Source organism: Squalius cephalus (assembly GCF_949319135.1).
Source record: "Squalius cephalus genome assembly, chromosome: 5".
Lineage (NCBI taxonomy): Eukaryota > Metazoa > Chordata > Actinopteri > Cypriniformes > Leuciscidae > Squalius > Squalius cephalus.
In genome coordinates, this window is record NC_137126.1 from 14,535,749 (window position 1) to 14,555,344 (window position 19,596).

At 41.4% G+C, this 19,596-nt stretch overlaps 1 protein-coding gene and 1 long non-coding RNA gene across 3 annotated transcripts in view; one reads left to right on the plus strand and one right to left on the minus strand.

The window, feature by feature from the left end:
* LOC307158333 (integrin alpha-X-like) overlaps nucleotides 1-19,596 on the plus strand; it is a 267,631-nt gene that overhangs the window by 67,596 nt on the left and 180,439 nt on the right. The gene's annotated exons all lie outside the window — the stretch shown is intronic.
* Nucleotides 13,156-15,039, minus strand: LOC307158340. Its single transcript, XR_013821212.1, has 3 exons — nucleotides 14,985-15,039; nucleotides 13,900-13,934; nucleotides 13,156-13,581 (listed from the first exon to the last, which is right to left on the minus strand). It is a non-coding gene; the product is annotated as an uncharacterized lncRNA (long non-coding RNA).

A 19,596-nucleotide genomic window follows, 5' to 3' on the forward strand; every position in this document is an offset into this window, starting at 1 on the left:
AAAATGCTCCCTCAACTCTACCGAAATTCGTTTATGTAGGCTAATTGCACACTTCTTATAACTTACTGTGTTTACTCAGCTCTTACGGTGATTTTCTGAAGTAAAACTGATGCTTCATCTTTTGTGTGATGTACAATAAACTTTATTAAACTCATCAGTATATGTTTGATCATCATTCGGACCTGGTCCGAAACAGCAGACTTGTAGGCTATTAATAATGGATACATACAAGCAGATGACAAATACGTTATAACCGTAATTAAACTACTAAACTATACCTGTTCCATCTCTATACAGCACTCTGACTCTGTAGGAATTATTGTCCGACTCGAAATGAACACCGTTACTGAGAGTTTCTGATATTATCATCATTCCGTGAGATGAAATTGTCCTGAGAGACTGAGCGCGAGCCCCAAAAAATGACAATTTAAACATGCTGTAAAAAATGATCTGTTGGGTATTTTGAGCTAAAACTTCACATACACACTCTGGGGACATCAGAGACTTATTTTACATCTTGTAAAAAGGGGCATAATATGGGACCTTTAATAAAGAAATCTTTAGTGGCAGAAGTGATAGGTCTAACATATTTGTAACACGGAGTCGACTTTGCAGCCTTGGCTAAATTAAGTTTACACGAGACTAAATAATGATCTGAGATGTCATCGCTCTGCTGCAGAATTTCAACGGCATCAACATTTATTCCGTGTGATAATATTAGATCTAGATTATGATTACGAGAATGAGTAGGTCCTGACACGTGTTGTCTAACTTCAGTAGAGTTCAGAATGTCTTTAAATGCCAATCCCAATGCATCTTTTTCGTTATCTACATGTATATTAAAATCACCAACAATTAGGACTTTATCTGCAGCCAGTACTAACTCTGATAGAAAATCAGCAAATTCTTTGATAAAGTCTTTATGGTGCCCTGGTGGCCTGTATACAGGGGCCAGCACAAATGTTAAACGTGATTTATCATTTACAATAGATAGTGTTACATTTAGCAACAACACTTCAAAAGAATTATATTTAAAACAAGACTTCTCAGTAATTCTGAAGATATTAAATTAATAACAAATTAGGTCAGTGGTTAAAGCAAGTTTTTTTCAATTGTGGCAATTGGCCAAAATAAAGCCATTTCTTTCTAGGCAGCACTTTGAGACAGTAATCCACGCCTTTGTCACCACTAGGTTGGATTATTGTAATGCTCTGTACGTGGGGGTCAGTGGGTCCTCTATTGCTCGTCTCCAGTTGGTGCAAAACGCTGCTGCACGTCTTTTAACTGGAACACGTAAATACGAGCACATTTCCCCCATTTTATCCTCACTCCATTGGCTGCCTATATATCAAAGGATCCATTTTAAGATTATTTTATTTGCTTTTAAATGCCAAAATGGTTTTGCCCCTCCCTACATCTCTGAGCTGTTACACCCCTATAGACCCACCCGTTCTCTCAGGTCAGCCGATCAACTGTTCCTAAGTGTGCCAAAAACAAAGCGCAAGCAAAAAGGGGGCCGTGCTTTTGCTGTAGCAGCTCCTAAATTGTGGAACGATTTACCTCTGCACATTAGACAGGCATCTTCATTGTCTGTTTTTAAGTCTCTTCTTAAAACCCACCTCTATTCTTTGGCCTTTGATAACTGAAATTGACAATTCATGTTTGGTTATATTGATGGTATTGTTTCAATGTATGGTTTGTTAGTGTTTTTTTATTTGTATTTTATGGGTTGTGTGAGCTTTGTATTTAGGGCTTTTATGTATTCATTTATTGTTTTACTGTACAGCACTTTGTGTCCACTCTGGATTTTAAAGTGCTCTATAAATAAAGTTTTGATTGATTGATATTACTATAAATTACAGCAACTCCTCCCCCTTTGCCTTTGAGACGAGGTTCTTGTTTATAACAATAATCTTGCGGGGTAGACTCATTTAAAGTAATATAATTGTCTGGTTTTAGCCAGGTTTCTGTCAAACACAGCACATCTAGGTTATAATCTGTAATCCTATCATTAACGAGTGCTTTTGAAGTAAGGGATCGAATATTCAGCTACCCGAGCTTTATCATTTGTTCATTCGTATTATATCTGTTTTTTATTTGTTGAACATCAATTAAATTTTTACCCTTGAATGGGTTTAGGAGTTTTTTGTATGTCCTAATTCGGGGAACAGACACAGTCTCTATATGATGATATCTAGGTGAAAGATTCTCTATGTGATGGGATTTATCTGACCTTGGTTCTGCTTCCTGACCTGAGCCCCAGATTGTCATGTTTGAGCTCTAAGACTATGTGCCATATTACTAGAGAGAAGAGCAGCACCATCCCAGGAGTGATGAATACCATCTCTTTTCAACAGGTCAGGTCTGCCCCAAAAACTTTTCCAATAGGGTATATGTCGAACGTCGCATGACGAAACCGGAAACCTGGTCTCATCGCATCCGCTTGTCATAGAAAGTGTTAACAGCCGTATGAACTGACGCCGATATCTATGGAATTTTAAGGTAATCAGCTAACCTACCTATCTTACTTTGTTATTGGCGTTTTATTCTATTTAAATATCTAAACGTTAGTGTGAAGATTTTTTTTTTTTTTTTTACTTTTAAATATCGATCTTCACATGCGAGGGACATTGGTTATGATCATCTTTGCTCGCTCCTTTTAAGTTATCTTGAGTAAAACAGTAAAAAAATGCAAGAAGCACATACAAAAGACCTGAACCGGAAGCGATGCGTTCTGTTTTCCGGTTTCGTAATGCGACGTTCGACATATACCCTATTGTCTATGAATTTTATATTATTTTGCGGACACCAGCTCGACAGCCAGCCATTGAGTGAACACAATCTACTAACTATCTCATCACTCCTGCGAACAGGAAGGGGGCCAGAGCAAATTATAGTGTTTGACATCGTACTTGCGACTTCACACACCTTTTTAATGTTAATTTTTGTGATCTCTGACTGGCAGAGTCTAACATCATTAGTGCCGACGTGAATAATAATCTTAGAGAATTTACGATTAGCATTAGCCAGCACTTTTAAATTTGCTTTGATGTCAGGCGCTCTGGCTCCCGGCAAACATGTGACTATGGTGCCTGGTGTCTCTATTTTCATGTTCCGTGTAATAAAATCGCCAATAACTAGGGCACAATCAACAGGATTCTCAGTGGGTGTTTCACTGAGTGGGGACAATCTGTTTGATGTTGTAATCGGAACGGAAGAGCGGTGACTACAGCGTCTCACGTCACCCAATTGCCCTGCTGCACGGGCTCTGCAGCCGGAACCGAACAATGTACAGAGTTCACTAAGCTAGTCGCATCCAAAGCAGTATCTAAAGCCCTTGCACTCTTACAATTAACCTTGATTAAAGTTTGGATGCATGTCTCTAGTTCTGAAATCTTCTCCGCCAGCCATGTAAAACCTGTGCTGGCGGAGAAGGCTATGCTATACATGTTACATGAGGTGCAGGTGACAATAAGAGGAAAAGATGACATGACTCACCGTGTTTGTTGACTGATACTCACCACAGTTTTTTGATGAACTCGTAAAAGGCGCACAAGAAAAAAATAAATAAATAAAGAGCGCACGGAAGGCGCGAGCGCGCTAGAGAATAAATAAATAAATAAAAAGCGCATGGAAGGCGTGAGCACGCTAGAGAATAAATAAATAAAGAGCGCACGGATGGCACGCTAAAAGGCTAGCGAATTTCTAGCGTGTTGTGCTAGCAATAACGATTTAGATTGAAGCTAGCGATGTCAGGTTAATGTGTGATGTTGATTAAGTTATACAGTGCTATGCATAAGTTTAGACACCCATGCTAAAGTTGACTAAAAAGAGGAATAAAAAATCATCTTTTGGAAATTGAACTTAATGCCTTAATTTAAAAAATGAGGAAAAAAATCCAACCTTTAAGGACACCAATTTTCTTTGTGAATGAATAATGTATGGTAAATAAATAAATGTTCTTCCTTAAAATACAGGGTGCATAAGTTTGGACACCCCTATGTTAAATTCCCATAGAGGCAGGCAGATTTTTATTTTTAAAGGCCAGTTACTTCATGGATCCAGGATACTATGCATCCTGATAAAGTTCCCTTGGCCTTTGGAATTAAAATAGCCCCACATCATTACATAGCCTTCACCATACCTAGAGATTGGCATGGAGTACTTTCCATAAGATCATCTCTCAATGCAAATCAAACTAGCTATTAGGCTAACTGAAATAAAACCATGCCAATCTCCAGGTATGGTGAAGGCTATGTGATGATGTGGGGATATTTTAATTCCAAAGGCCAAGGGAACTTTATCAGGATGCATAGTATCCTGGATCCATGAAATAACTGGCCTTTAAAAATACATTATTCATTCACAAAGAAAATTGGTGTCCTTAAAGGTTGGATTTTTTCCTCATTTTTTAAATTAAGGCATTAAGTTCAATTTCCAAAAGATGATTTTTTATTCCTCTTTTTAGTCAACTTTAGCATGGGTGTCTAAACTTATGCATAGCACTGTATGATGATAGTAAAAAATGTAATTGAGGGGATCTCAAAACAATTAACTTACATTTTTAATTTGTCATTTCAAACTGGTCAATTTCCAACAAAAATGAAAACAGCAAAAGTCATACCTCTGTACAAAACTGCAGACAAACACCACTTCACAAATTACAGGCCTGTCTCTCTACTGCCACAATTTTCAAAAATTCTAGAAAAACTCTTCAATGACAGATTGGACACATTCATTGATAAATACAAATTACTTACTGACAGTCAATATAGATTCAGAAAAAAAATAGGTCAACATCACTAGCTTTAACTGAACTCATTGAATAAATTACAAATTCCACAGACAAAAAGAAATATGGAGTTGGGGTATTCATTGATTTGAAAAAAGCGTTTGATACAATTAATCATGAAATATTAATCAATAAACTGGAAAGGCTCGGGATCAGGGGGATAGTTCTGAATTGGTTAAGCAGTTATTTAAAAGACAGGAAACAATTTGTGAAGTTGGGAGATTATACATCTGAATGTTTGGATCTTACGTGTGGTGTCCCCCAGGGGTCAGTATTGGGACCAAAATTATTTATTCTCTACATAAATGTATGTAAAGTATCTGAACTACTGAAATTTGTGTTATTTACTGATGACACAAATATCTTTGGTTCTGGTCAGAATTTACAGCAACTCCTGGACTTAATCACTATAGAATTAAGAAAAATAAAACAGTGGTTTGACACAAACAAGTTATCATTAAATTTGAGCAAAACGAAATTCATGATATTTGGCAATTGTAATTCAATCAAGCAATTTCAGTTACAGATCGAAAGTGTTAACATAGAAAATAGTATATGAAGTGAAATTATTTCACTGTAAAATCTAATTAGTTGGACTTACTTAAAAAAAAAGCATGCAAACCGATTGCCTTAAAAAAAACAAGTAAAGTGAAATAGGAATAGTATGTGGTACTGACAAATGCTTAGTTAGTATAGGTCACTTACACAGTTCTAGTAACTAAAAAAGCATTGTTGTGTTTTGCAGGCTGAATGTTGAAGTCTGTGTGACTCAAGTATAATCAATTGCAAGATTGTCACATATAGAGGGATTATATAAACCCAATAAAAGTTTCACAAGGTGTTTAGGACATAAGTGTTAGCAACAAAATTATAAAAGATCATTAACTGACATAAAATATAGTTTATACATCATTCATTCATTCATATATATATATATATATATATATATATATATATATATATATATACATACATATAATATACACTTCTCCTCCTTTGAAATTGAATAACTGACTTCTTGTTGCAATCGCTGCATCAATGGGAAGAGAATTACAATAGTATAAATTAAGTTCCAAGTGCCCAACCAAAGGGATCACTAATCGCCATAATGGTGACTAAAAACATTCTAGGAAAATCAACATCAATTTATGAAGTTAGCTTGTGCGATGTTCTCTCAAATTTTTCAGTTGTATTAAATTTTCAAAATTCAAGATGACTTTGGGAAATGAGTGAATGCAAACAGAGAAAAATAACTGCAGAAGTGGAGGAAGATTTTAAGATTTGATTAAGATTTTCCCCACCTCAAAAACCACACTCAAACCAATCAATTAATCTTAACTTGGGTTTTCTTAGTAAACAAAACTTAGTATGTGAATAGTGCACACTGTAAAAAAAAATCCCGTAAAAAAACGGTAAATCTCTGGCAGCAAAGTTTCCAGACGGGTTCCGTTAAATTACAGCAAATAACCATTTCACAAAATTACAGGCAAAAACCGTAAAAATACAGAATTGACTTTACGGTCAAAATGAATTAAATTACAGTACATTACTGTTAATAATGGTTTATTAAACCGTGGAAAAACGGATAAATTATGTCAAATTACATAAAAAGAACATTTAACTTTAAGGTTAAACTGTAAATTTAGGGTTCTCTTACGAGAGTCCTCTCGTACTGCGTTTTTATCAAAACGCTACGGGAAAAGTCTCTTTTCACGAAATACTGAAGCAAAAAATTATCCTTAATTTTCATACATGTAAAGCGCGTTGCAGCAGTAGTCAGCTGTGGCGAGACGGCTTGCTCGCTCATTGGCTGCTCTGCGGCAACTGCATAAGCCTATCGAGCGAGGCCTGAGGTGACGTCAGGCCAATGAGGGCGCTTCGCGCCCTCCTTGCCATTTCCCGGCGAGACGGGTGTGGCTAACCTCTATAAAAGGAGCTCGAAAAGGCTGATTCACTTCATTTTCATCTCTTCAGCGAAGCGCACGCATCGCTGGATCACGAGGAAGCAAGCGTCGTCTGAGGCAAGCACTTCAGCGGGACGAGCCACTTGAAGCCGCTGGCCAACGCCGCCTTCTACAGCCGTACCTGCTGCGCTTTCCGACGCATATCCTTTCATTACCTTTTACTGTTCTTGTGTGTGTGTGTGTGTGTGTGTGTTCGCCTTGCGACACTCACCCCCTAAAAGAGCTGCGTCTTTTTAAAGATGCCTTCATGCGGCTCGTGCCGAGCCCCACTCACCGAGGGAGACCGCCATGTCGTCTGCGTCTCCTGTCTGGGTGAGGACCATGCAGCGCTCGCGCTCGCTGACGGCGGCTGCCCTCACTGCGAGCTTTTGCCGATGGTGACTCTGCGGACTCGCCTGGCATTCTTCTCAGAGCCTGCATTCCCCGCCGCGCTGCCGCGCCGTAAGAAGCGCCGCTCGCAGCGGGTCCCGGAACCCGCTCCAGCCCGACTAAGCTCGCCGGTTCGCCCGCCTGCTTCACCGGCTTCTCCCGAATCACTTCCTGATGCTCAGCGCCCGCAGTCTGCCGCCGCTTCATCAGAGGAAGTCGGTTCCGAGGCCGCGTCGGGGGAAAAGGATTCCTGCTCTCTGCTAGCTTCAGGCAGCGAGGACTGGGCGAGCTCCGAGGATCTCGCGCCTGCTGCCCGCAAGCCCACTACGAGAGCCAACATCGAGAGAGAGCTCATGCGAGTACTCGCGCTGGCCGCGGCGAGCCTCGGCCTCGAGTGGTCTGCACCGGAGCTCCCCTCTCGCACCCGGCTGGATGGTAGCTTCCTCCCTGGTGAGCGCACTTCTCCGGATTCAAAGCCCGCTCCTTTTCTTCCTGAGCTGCATGAAGAAGTTACGAAGGCCTGGAATGCGCCCTTCTCTGCGCGAACGCGCTCGTCTGTGTCACCAGCATTTTCCTCCCTGGATAATGCGAAAGACCGAGGCTACCTTTCACTTCCGCCGGTGGAACAGGCGATAGCAACCCACCTTTGCCCGTCCTCTGCTGGACGGCGGACTAAACCGGTGTTGCCTTCAAAAGCCTGCCGCATGACGTCGACGCTGCTCGCGCGAATTTTCTCCGCCGCTGGGCAGGCCGCGTCAGCGCTACACACCATGGCTACACTGCAGATATTTCAGGGTGATCTCCTCCGTAAGTTGGACGAGATGGGACCTGAGGCTATCTGCATCGCGGATTTGAGGAGCGCTTCAGATCTAACACTCCGCGCTACCAAGTCTGCTGCACAAGCCATGGGAAAGTGTATGGCTTCCGCCACTGTTGCTGAGAGGCATCTATGGCTGACGCTCACGGAGATGGCTGATTCCGAGCGCAACGCGTTTCTCGACGCCCCGCTGTCTTCCGCTGGCCTTTTCGGTTCTTCTCTCTCCGAGTTCGTGGAGAGATTTACTGAATCCCAGAAAGCGTCTCAAGCCTTCAAGCACTTCCTCCCGAAGCGCTCCGGTTCTGCAGCGAGTCGTGGAAAACAGACTCCGCGGAGCTCTCAGCCTCAGCCCCCGCCTTCGGCCGCATCCTCACAGCAGCGCAGCTCCAGGCCCCGCTCTCGCTCTACCAGCCAACGCCCCGCTCCGCGCGGGCCGCGATCGAGGATTGTGGTGAAGCCGGAAGCCCCGAAGAAGTCCTAGCACGCCTAGGAAAGCGCAGGTGTGTGAGTCCCGCTGCGGCCGGTCTCTCACCCAAGCGTGCCGCTGTTTCAGTCCCAAGACTTGCGACTGTTCCAGCGTTTTCTGCAAGATGCAAGCCCGCTCAGCCGCCCGCTTGCCTGCACACAAAAGCCGTTTTTACGGCTACCCAGATATATCCCGAAAAGAGTGTATTTTCTGGTGTCCCGGCCACGGCCGATGGTGCTATAAGTGTAGTGTCGATGCCCACTCCTCAGTGCCCATCTCTACACACAAGCACAGCCCTACACTTAGGGCTCGCGCACATAAAATCGACTCAGGTCGATTGCGCTTCCAACATAGTGAAAGTGCCCGCACAAACACTATGTCTCACAGACCACAGGCTCTCTGTAAAAACGAGACCTGTGCGCGCTCGCTCTGCTCAGTCAGACAGCGCGCCCAAAGCAGTGAATGTGCCCGCTTCCCGCCCACATTTACTCGCAAACATGAGTCCCACGGGACCCGCTCAGCCCTCCCTCACTCAGTCAAGCGCTGTAGTAAGGTCGAGGACGAGCGCTCTGCCCGCTGTAATAAGCCTCGAATGCCACAGGCATAATGCCTACGTTAGTGCGCCCCGAAGCGCCTCTGTCACACGGCGAACAGAGCGCGCTTCGCATCCAGCCCTTAGCCAGCCATGCAGAAGCATGGGCAGTGCTTCCAGGGGTTTCGGACTGGGTGCTAGGCATTATAAAGAGAGGCTTCTCGCTACAGTTTTGTCGACGCCCTCCCCGCTTCACAGCGCGCGTCCAAACTACGGTGGTTTCAGAAGTAGCACACCTACTTCGCGCCGAAATATCAAAACTGATAAGCAAAGGGGCGATAGAGCGTGTTCCCCGAGCTCAAAGCGAAGGGGGACTATACAGCAGATACTTTCTAGTCCCCAAAAAGGACGGCGGTATCAGACCCATTCTGGATCTAAGACGGCTAAACAGAGTATTAGTGAAACGCATTTTCAAAATGCTCACGACCAGCAAAATTCTCGCGCATGTTCGCCGAGAAGACTGGTTCATGTCGATAGATCTGAAGGACGCGTATTTTCAAATACAGATAGCGTCACATCACAGGCGATACTTGAGATTCGCCTTCGAGGGTCAGACATACCAGTATACAGTCCTGCCCTTCGGCTTGTCCCTGGCACCTCGTACATTTACGAAATGCATGGACGCAGCGCTCGCTCCTCTCAGACTCAGAGGCATGCGAGTGCTGAACTATTTGGACGACTGGTTGATCCTAGCTCAATCACGATCTCAGCTCGTGGAGCACAGAACCATTTTACTCGATCACCTCGAGAATCTTGGTATCACGGTCAATTGGGCGAAGAGTTCACTGAACCCCAGTCAAACGATTTCGTTTCTGGGTATTGTTCTGGACTCGCAGTCTATGACGGCGCGGCTGTCGCCACAGCGCGTGCTGCACATTCAGCGCGCGGCGAAGTCTTTCCGCCGCGGCGTTTTCACCCCGCTCAGGAAGTTTCAAAGGATGCTGGGTCTCATGGCCTCAGCATCATCAGTTCTCCAGCTGGGCTTGCTCCGCATGCGCCCGCTGCAGTTCTGGTTGAAAGCGCGAGTACCACGCGCTCCGTGGGTGTCCGGCCGGTTACGCCTCAAGGTCAATCAAAGCTGTGTGACAGCACTGATACCTTGGTTGGCGGAAGGCTGGTACCAATCAGGTGTAAGCCTGGGGACTTCCTCGAGAGTGAGGATGGTGTCGACAGACGCATCCACCTCGGGATGGGGAGCGCTGCTCGAGGGCAGACCGTTCTTCGGCCTGTGGTCGGAACGAGAAAAGCTCCAACACATCAACTGCCTGGAAATGCTTGCAGTGCACAACGCGCTGACGCGTTTTTGTCCCCATATCAAGGACCAACACGTCGTAGTCCGTTCGGACAACACGGCCGTGGTGTCCTATATAAATCGCCAGGGCGGTCTGAAATCCACATCCCTGTACAGGCTGGCGAAACGCCTCCTAATATGGGCTCAGCACAATTTGCGCTCGCTGAGGGCAGTGCATGTGCCTGGGCTCCAGAATGTGGGCCCAGACAGACTGTCCAGGAACAACATTCCCCTGGGCGAATGGTCTCTACACCCACAAACAGTCCGGCTGCTGTGGGAGAGATTCGGCAGAGCGGAGGTGGACCTATTCGCGTCCCGCGAAAACGCTCATTGCCCCGTGTTCTTTTCCAAGAACGACAGTGCGCTGTCCCAGATGTGGCCGCGCTGCCCGCTATACGCTTTCCCCCCCGTCTCCCTCCTGCCACAGGTGTTAGAGCGGGTCAGGGAAACAGAATGCCCAGTGCTGCTCGTAGCACCGTTCTGGAGGAACCAAGCATGGTTTCCAGTCCTGATGCAGCTAGCAGACTTCGCTCCATGGCCAGTGCCATTGAGGAGAGATCTCCTCTCGCAGGCCGGGGGCTCGATTTGGCACCCACACCCGGAGCTGTGGTCCCTTCATGCGTGGGCGCTCAGTCACTAGGAAGGAACGATTTAGTCATCCGCTTCCTCAGGGGAGCTAGGAGGCTGAATCCACCCAGACCTCCTTCAGTTCCTATGTGGGACCTTTCTACAGTCTTGGCGGCCATGAAAGATGCCCCTTTCGAGCCTATCCAATCTATTAGCCTCAAACATTTGTCTTTCAAAACAGTGTTTTTGATGGCTCTCGCTTCGGTGAAGCGCATAGGCGACCTGCACGCGCTCTCCGTGAGCCCAGCGTGCTTAGAGTTTGGACCTAATGACTCTAAAGTCATACTCAAACCTAAGCATGGCTATGTGCCAAAGTCCCTCAACACGCCGTTTCGGGCTCAGGTTATCTCCCTGTCTGCCCTGCCGGGGTCAAGTGAGGAAGGGGACTCAAGTTTTCTTTGCCCTGTTAGGGCTTTAAGAGCTTACGTGTCCCGCTCCGCTGTCTTCAGACAGACTGAGCAGCTCTTTGTCTCGTTCAGTGGACGTTCCAAGGGAATGGCTGTTTCGAAGCAGAGCTTATCCAGATGGATAGTTGACGCCATTGCGCTGGCTTATACTGTCAAGGGCATTCAGTGCCCGTTGGGAGTCAGAGCGCACTCCACGAGGGGCGTTGCCTCCTCGTGGGCTTGGTCCAGCGGGATTTCCTTACAGGATATATGTACGGCGGCAGGCTGGGCCTCGCCGTCTACATTTATCAGGTTTTACAACCTAGAAGTTCCCGCCTTGCAGGCTAAGCTACTATCGGTGTAGTCGATTCAGCTGTCTAACTAGAACACTGAAATCGCATGCGCAACGCGCTACCGACTGTCTTATGGGCAGAATTGTGTAAGACCCACATTTCCCACATTCAGTTCAGGTTCCCCACCCTGTCTATGTGATGTCATATTCGCGTCTGCTGGCACGACCATATAAGGACGGAGGGAATCCCCTCTTGTCTCTAGACTCTCTCTGTGAGGTCATGTTTACGTCTGCGGACGTTACAGTTTAGGGAATTAAGGTCCCCCATCCCTTATTCCCGGATTCTTTGTGAGTCTATCTGGTGATTATGCACTGTACATCTGGCTTAGCTTCCAGTGATCGGTGTTTTTATCCCAACACGCACGGCGTTTTACAAGGGGTTCCCGTAGCGTTTTGATAAAAACGCAGTACGAGAGGACTCTCGTAAGAGAACGTACTCGGTTACTAACGTAACCTCGGTTCTCTCTAGAAGAGGGAACGAGTACTGCGTTCTCTGCCGTGCGTACGGTTCACTCTGGTTCGCTTCGGCGATGAAAATCAAGTGAATCAGCCTTTTCGAGCTCCTTTTATAGAGGTTAGCCACACCCGTCTCGGCGGGAAATGGCAAGGCGTCACCTCAGGCCTCGCTCGATAGGCTTATGCAGTTGCCGCAGAGCAGCCAATGAGCGAGCAAGCCGTCTCGCCACAGCTGACTACTGCTGCAACGCGCTTTACATGTATGAAAATTAAGGATAATTTTTTGCTTCAGTATTTCGTGAAAAGAGACTTTTCCCGTAGCGTTTTGATAAAAACGCAGTACTCGTTCCCTCTTCTAGAGAGAACCGAGGTTACGTTAGTAACCGAGTACGTTTTATAAAGTTATTTTATAATAATGCTCTGTCTATCTACAGTAATTATCTTTTAATATATAGTTTTTCTGTGTAAAATAACTATGAAGTTATGTATAAAAATGTAATAAGTACATAAATTCAAATACAAAGTTTGTATATTTACAGTTTTAATTTTTGCAGATCCAGTTTCACAACTTTGACCAATCTCTAATTAAGTACTTAATAATAGCAAATGTACAGTCAATTTCTGTTAAATTAACTAAACATACAAGTACGGAATACCTGCACATTTACAGTATTACTCATTAAACACTGAACATCAAGATACGTGAATGATAGGAAATACAAGCTTAGTATATGATTTAGAACATGTAAAAATATCCACATTAAAAGACAATTGCTGTATACCTTTATACTCTAATATAACTTATTTTAAACATTTACAATTACATTTTATCCAAAGTGACTTAAAATTAAGAGAACAATAGAAGCAACAAGTGCAGTAACAAGTCCCAGTTAGTGTAGCACAGTGCACAATTTTTCTTTTTTTAATTAAAACAAAGATTTAGTATTATTGGGTCAAGTGTTTATGAAAATATGTATCTTTAGCAGTTTCTTGAAAATTGTGTTGAGTTGGGCCGGTCATCCCACCAGCAGGAAACAGTCCAGGGAAAGGTCAGTGAAAGTGATTTTGTGTCTCTTTGGGATGATGGCACCACAAGGCGCCGTTCACTTGCAGAACACAAGCTTCTGGAGACACACAGATCTGAAGCAGTGAGTTTAGGTCTTGCTGCAGCATCTGGATCAGTTGCAGAGGTTTGACTGATGCTGGAAGGCCTGCCAGGAGAGCATTACAATAGTCCAGTCTGGATAGAACAAGAGCTTAGACAAGGAGTTGTGTGGCTCCGATAGGAAGGGCCGGATCTTTCTGATGTTGTATAAGGAAAATCAGCAGGATCGAAGCAAGGATGGTTTGGCTGAAACCATAAGCAGTTCTGTCTTGGCAAGGTTGAGTTGAAGGTGAAGGTCATTCATCCAGCAAGAATTTTCCATCAGGTAAGCTGAGATGCAAGCAGCAACCGTCAGATCCTCTGGCTGGAATGAAAGGTAGAGATATGCATCATTAAGTGATAGGAAAAGTCATGTTTCTAAATGACAGAGCCTAGTTACACTACCAAAAAAAAAAAAAAAAAAAAAAAAATTAAATAGATGGGTGGAATCTAACACAATCGTGGTTTTACTACAGTAAAACCAAACCTTGTGCAGCTACAGTGGCCTCACAAGGATCAAATGAATATTCACATGGGAAAATATACAGTATAAAACAAATTAAATTTTCTGCCACTTTTAGTGCAATCATATGGAATCAGAAGACTCGGCCATTACGATATTTTAAATTACTTCTTCCCATACCTTGTTTGCCATGATCATTCTGCTTTCCACTTGACCTGAAATTACACACAAAAAAAAAATATATATATATATTTTTTTAACAACTCAGTATTACATTTACACATGTCAGAATATGTTCCACTGGGACAATGCAAAACCTCAACTGACTATGATCTGGAAGCTGAGCAGGAAAGGCTAACAGTGATGTTTTGAGCTGAGACACCTATCGTTAGGGGTGTAACTTTCTGTTCATCTGGATCAATGCAATTTTCATAACCAATGATCAAAAGTATCCTATGAAAAAGGCTACTATGATGACCCCAGGTCATCCAAAATGTAGATAAGTTCATTTCTTCATCAGAACACAAACATTCTATCAACTTTTATTTTATAAGCCTAATATATGCACATGTTCTATAGCTAACTTAACGTTACGTGTTGGCAAGCAGATGCAGCCAGAATATGCAATTTATCATGTTGTGTTCATAATCTAGTCTCATGTGCTTTCCTGTATCATCAAGTACAGTATTTACTGAATTCGTTTTCTTAACAGTCTTGATAGCCACGTTAACCCTTACGAAAATTAACTATGGTTTAACCACAAACAAACAAACAAACAAGCAAACATGGTAGGCCTATTTGTAGTATAACTGTGGTTATTAAAAATGGTAATAAAAATCCGTCAAAAACGTGGTTACTATAATTTTACTATAATTAAAACCAAGGATATTTTTTAAGAGAAGAGTTTTCAGCTTCCAGGCAGTGTTTCAAAATGTCCCGCCATTTAAGAGATTGATTTACTGACAGATACTATCGCGTATTAACAAAGATTTTATACACAATTAAACGGACTTTGATATGTATAACAAGTCTAGGCAAGCTTGTTTTAGGTCTTTTGAGATGTGGGTTTAACCGATCTTTCTTAAAACAGATGGAAAATGTAAAGACGCATGCTACATTTTCAGTGTTTTGCCCTCCAGCTCTCGCCAGTTAACTGAACATCATTTAAGAATGCTAACGTTAGCTTGAAAACTGTAAACTTAACACAAATGTAATATAAAATATCGTTCACATGTAACTTAACGTTAGTATAATAAGACTCTTACCTCAGCCGGTGATCGGTTGGCATGATGTTCGCTGTGACGAATCAGGCTCACTGAAAAGGGCGTTATTTCTTATGAATCCAAACGGACTGACTGACAACAGAGATCCTGCTCACGGCTGCTCTTGACGAATACGATTGCTTTGAACCACTGTTGATCTCACAATCCACTTCACGAGAGTAGACTGAATGCTGAATTCAAATCTCCCGCTTGCCCAAACTCGACTGATCAGCTAACGTTAACCGTTGTGGGCGGGAGTAAACAGCGGAAATGAATTTGAATCTGCGTCATCGCGCGCGCGCACTCTCTCTCACACACACACACACACACACACACACACACACACACAAAGCCCTGAATGTGAAGCAACGGAGATTTGGAAAAATATTCATAAAATATACATGAAATTATGGGAGAGTAAGACAATGAAATAATGATCAAAATGAGTACAAAATAAAATGTGAAATAAAAAATAATTCAATACAGGCCTACTGTAGCCTATGTAGGGTACTGTATGTACAAATACTATTATTTAACCTTTAAAAAACTAATTTTAACCCCCACATGCTTAATAATCTGTAAGGAAAATATATTGAATAGATGCTGATTTCCGCAGTTATACCTTCTTTTCTTTGTTTTCTAATTTCACAGAAAAAATCTGTAAAATATTACTTAATAATGTCTGTAAAATTACACATAACTCTGTAAAAATACAGACAAGTTCCTTTTAAAAAACGTAAAATTGCTGTAAAACCAAAATACAAGCAATTACCTGTAAATTTAACAATGGACCTTTAAATTACAGCAAATGCCTTTTATTTTACAGATATTTGCTGTATAATGACAAAACGGTAAAATTCTGTAAAAAAATACAGACAATTACCTGTAAAATTGTACTTTTTTTTACAGTGCAGATTACTAGAGTTTTACAATTAAGTTAAGACATTAAGTAAAGTTAACTAAAAAGTGTTAGTTAGAATCACTGTTGGATTTTACAGTGTTGGAGTGATTATAGATGCCAGGATTTGCTGGAAATCTCACATAAAATACATTCAAACAAAACGCTCTAGAAGTATTTCAGTCCTGGCTAAAGCTAAGCACATTCTGGATTACAGATCACTCTACATTTTGTATTGTTCACTGGTGTTACCGTATTTAAATTATTGTGTAGAGGTTTGAACACATATCAAACACATATCAAAATTCATTGCAATCATTATTTATACTTCAAAAAAGAGCAATAAGAATAATTCATAACACTGGATATTTGGAACATACCAACTCATTATTTCTACAGTCTAAAGCACTAAAACTACTTGATCTGGTTGAATTTCATACAGCTATAATTATGTTCAAGGCTAGAAACTATTTATTACCTGGCAATATACAGAAAAGGTTTCTTGAAAGAGAGGGGGGCTACGATTTAAGGGGAATGTCAAATTTTAAGACTCCCAGTTTTCGAACTACTAGGAAAAGTTTCTGTTTATCTGTCAGTGGCGTTAAATTGTAGCCTGGTAATACCAAACTCTGCTACTTTGCTTTGCTTCGTAGACAGAGTCTGGCATGGCATAATTGAAAAGTGTTTTCTTTCTCGCGGGGGGGGGGGGGGGGGGGGGGCTTGTCTGAAGTTTAAAATCATTGGTTACCCCGTAAGCCAATAACATAACGTTTGGTTATGGTGTGTGTTATGCGCATGCTCAGCCGCATCTAACTTCCACTGTAAACACATGTATGATGCGAAAACAAAACCATCGAGCGAAATACCGGAGTGAACATGGCTGTGAACGACTTTTGCAGATTATGTGAAGTAAATCTACGCATCCATGGTACAATCAGTGTCTACGTCACGGCTCTCAGCCCGCCCTTTGTTCGTTGATTGGCCGGCTGTTTTCAGGCCGGAGGAAAACGGGGAAAACGGTCGCTATCTCAGACTGAGTACAGAAGCGAAATGAAATTGAGCGGAAGTACGAAGTCTGACGTAGTCAGGCTAGTTAAATTGTGGAATCAACTAAATAATGAGTTAAAGCAATGTCCAAACATAGTACATTTTAAAAAGATGTGCAAAGAAATTATAGTCCAGAGGTACAAAGAAATACAGTGCTAACAATAACCTGAGCTTATATTGAATAATTTATAGTATGTGTATAAATATTGCTGTGTAGGTGTAATATATGTATGTGAATAGAACTTTTGAATATATATTTTCATTGATTATAGATTTATTATCTCTGTAGATTTATTATTTTGTAGCCATTGCCTTAACCCTCTGGGGTCTGGGGTGTTTTTGGGGTCCTTGAGATGTTCTGACATGCCCTGACATTTGTGCTTTTTTCAGTTGCTTATAAACATATTAATGGCAAAAAAAAAATTACACACTATTTAGCACAAACAGGGCTACCATAATATGTGAGCAACAAGACTGTACATGTCTGCATTTTTGAGAGAATAATGTTTATGCGTGGTTATTGAAAAAACTAAAAACTAAAGTTTCTGAAATAAGGCCACAAAACACATACTAAATATGTGGCAATAAGACTTTTGACTAATGGATTTCATCGCCTAGTGTTTTTTCTTCAAAATGATATGAAAATCATCCTGCCTAATCATCCACAAAAAAACGATACATTGATTTTAGTTTTGTGAAACACTTTTAGTTTGGAAAGCCAATATGCGGATGGGGCGTAAACGCTCCAACAGCATCATGCATATGTAGTAGTTCACACCTGGTGAGACTACGTCCCTGCATACTTAATGAGCCATTCATTCAGGTGACGTGTCACCTATAGCTAACTTAAATATACAAGCTTCATAAAAATGATCATTCTAGGAGAAAATTTCAGATGGCATTTAGAGGCTTTTGCATCTGAACTCTTCATATATGGGTGATTCTCCAACTACAGGCACTTTTGTTGTCCCTGGCCTTTTTTTGTGAATAAATAAACAAACAAGTGCACAAATACACTGTCATTATGAAGTTCATGCTCCAACATTCTAGTAACCACCAAATCTTGCCCCTTTTTTCTTTTAAAAATGCTTTTGCATGGCTGTTTATTAGCAGGTTTTGCAGTTTTATGCTTGTCCCCAACCCAGACTGGCCCTCTTTGAATGTTAGAAAATTATATTAAAGGATCGATTTAAAAATATTTTTTAACATGTTTGTCTTAAGGACAAATAAAATAATGTCATACCATCGAAATTCCATATGTATGTCATAATTTTAAACTATTTTTGGAATGAAATACGTCTGTCCCCTGGTTTTCCGTCATTTCCACCTCCCTCAACAAAATCCACTTTAATAGACCCACCTTAAATATTTTATTTACTTGATAATCATGGAAATAACTGTGAAAAGGATGTATTAGTTGAAGATGAAACTTCAGGCACATGTGCTCTTCAGCACAAGAAAATAAATCAAGGTAACTCAAGCTTTTATACAGAATATTTTTATTCAGCGTCATTTCCACCTTGTCTGTAGTTCGGTTGAATTATGTACAACAAATATGAAAATAATGTATTTATGTTTATTACGAGTAAACAACATAATAAGTCCAAAAGTGGCTAAGCCTGACATGAGGGTGTGCTAATATTGCAGAAAAACTGCTAAAATGTAATTTCCACCTCCGTCATTTCCACCTCTGAGAAATTTGAGGCGTAGATTTGGACATGATATTTGCTGTTTTTGTGCGCTATTGGCATGTTCTCATGACATATTTGTGCTCTTGGACTGAAAACTTTATATATCACCATTCCAGTACACTCTAAATGTATTTTTATTTATCTATATTTATATGAATGTTTTGAGCAGGTTTATATAATTTGCATATCATTTGTAATCATTATTTTTAAAACTATTAGGTATTCTGTTCAACTCATATATGTTAAATAATAAAATACATGGTTAAAAATATTTTACACTGGCAATTTAAGTAAAAATAAACAGAAACAATCTTTCCACCATAAACCGTCATTTCCACCACTACAGTTTTTAAGAAAAAAATAAGAATAACCAATGATGAGGATCTTAATGTATTTTAAAATAAGTAGTAATAGTTAATTACTCACAATATATGTGTGAGTGACTTATAATAAACATAGACCTGAGCAAAAATGAGATGCTGTAGGCAAAAATCCCAACTCGTGGCAACTCGTGGCATTTTAGCAACTTTAAATGAAAATGCATTAAGTTCATGAAGTATTAATATTTATTTTGTTACATGATTAGGTAGCCACTGATGTTGTTGACGGATACATAATCTTATATAACAGTTTTACAATATTATATTGTAATAAAATACATAAATTGAAAAGTGGTGGAAATGACATGGCTCTTCAGAAAAACTGTTAAAAATAATAATAATCCATGGAATTCTAAAACTGCCCACTGTTATATTGTGTTGGAAGTCAAATGAATGAAGCTAGGAAGATTGTTTTAAGAGTGTTTTAAGAAAGTGAATTTTACATAAACTCACAGTGCCAAAAGTGCTTCTAGTTGGAGAATCACCCATATACACACACACATATATATATGCATGCACATACATACTTTATAATCTTTTCAAAACTAGTCAACGTCTTTCAAAACTAAAGTATACATTTTATCATACGTATTTCAAAG